Raw genomic sequence first — 1,582 nt, 5'->3', positions numbered from 1 at the left:
GGATGGATGGATGGATGGATGGATGGAATACTACGCCACACAGAAAAACAAGGAGCAACTAAAATATACAAAATGGGTGACCCTGGAGGACATTATGCTGACTGAAGTATCTCCATCTCAAAATTCACAAATACTGCATAAATATCACTGTTATAAAGCACCATTGATATGGGCGTTGGGAGGAAACTAAGAAAAGAGGGGATAAATAATAAACACTGCATTTAAATTAAAGAGAGAAAGAGCTGTCTAAAAGAAATATGTCATTAAGTATTATTTACAAGGCAACTATCCAGAGTAAAAGGTGCCGAGCAAAGTGGACTGGGAGGCTGGAGGGAGGGAAGAAATTGTGCAACAATAAAAGAAACTTTTTAAAGAAAAAAGCAAACTGTGAGCGGTGGAAAGGGGAGGGAAATGTGCAACAATGAATGAATGGAAATCCAAGTTTTCTGTAAACTCTTTGTTAAAATATGGATAAAATTTTAAAAAAGAAAACACATGAGCAACATTGCCATAAATTTAAAAAAAAAAAATCGGGAAAGGTGTAAGTTCTGTTGTATTTTTTTTTCTCTACGTCTAGTCAATCCATATGTTGAAAAAAATTTTTGCCAAGAATTTGGACTATATGAAGAAGAATGAAGTGTAAGAATTGGAGGAAGACTCATTGTTGTGGTTATGTGTCATCAACTTTACTACGACCGCTGAGCCAGTGTCACTGTCTCTGATACACCTGACCCCACTGCCACAGACACAATGTCAAGCAATCCATTCCAAGGGCTTTCTCTTCTGCACTGATCTTATACCCTCCCAAACATGATGTCCTTCTCCAAGGACTGGTCCTTTCTCATGACATATTCAAAATATGTGAGCTGGAGCTTCAAAATCTTTGCCTCCAAGGAGTAAACTGGCTTCACTCTTTTCAGTACAGACCTGTTTGTTCTCTTGCAATTCACGATATGTTCAATTCTTTTCTTGGGCACCACAATTCAAAGGCACTGAATGCTCTTCTATCATCTGTAGTCATTGTTCAATTCTCAGATATACAGCAAGCAACTAAGAAGATCATGGGCTGGATCTGGTGCACCTTGATCTCTAGAGTGACATCATTGCTCTTGCATTAACAAGAGATCCTTGACAGCTCATTGTTGTTGTTATTGTTGTTGTTGTTGTTGTTATATGCCATCGAATCGCTTGCAACTAACTCATAGGGACCCTATGCACAACAACCCTAAACTCTGCTCTGTCCTGTGCAAATTGCACTGTCTCTGACATTCCCACCCCAATTACCCCAGTCACTAAATCAATCCACCTCATAGAGGGCCTTCCCCTCCTGCCCCTGCCCTCCACCCTCCCAAGCATGACGTCCATCTCCAAGGACTGGTCTCTCCTTACAATATGTCCAAAGTATGTTAGACAGAGCCTTACAATACTTGCCTCCAAGTAGCCACCAGGCTGAACCCTCTCCAGGATGAATCTGTTTGCATCCCTAGCAATCCATGGTACTCTCAATACTCTTCTCCAGCACCACAGCTCAAAGGCATCAAAGTCATTCTCCTTCTATCCTCCTTGGTCATTGTCCAACTCT

The 1,582-nt window shown here is 40.9% G+C and overlaps 1 protein-coding gene across 1 annotated transcript in view; it reads right to left on the bottom strand.

The window, feature by feature from the left end:
- EPM2A (epilepsy, progressive myoclonus type 2A, Lafora disease (laforin)) overlaps positions 1-1,582 on the bottom strand; it is a 183,027-nt gene that overhangs the window by 101,976 nt on the left and 79,469 nt on the right. The gene's annotated exons all lie outside the window — the stretch shown is intronic.

The sequence above is a fragment of the Elephantulus edwardii genome, unplaced genomic scaffold (genome assembly GCF_000299155.1).
Source record: "Elephantulus edwardii isolate Elephantulus edwardi_28Jun2011 unplaced genomic scaffold, EleEdw1.0 scaffold00102, whole genome shotgun sequence".
Taxonomy (NCBI): Eukaryota; Metazoa; Chordata; class Mammalia; order Macroscelidea; family Macroscelididae; genus Elephantulus; species Elephantulus edwardii.
Note: the sequence above shows the minus strand (reverse complement) of the source record. Positions and strands in the feature narration are given on the sequence as shown.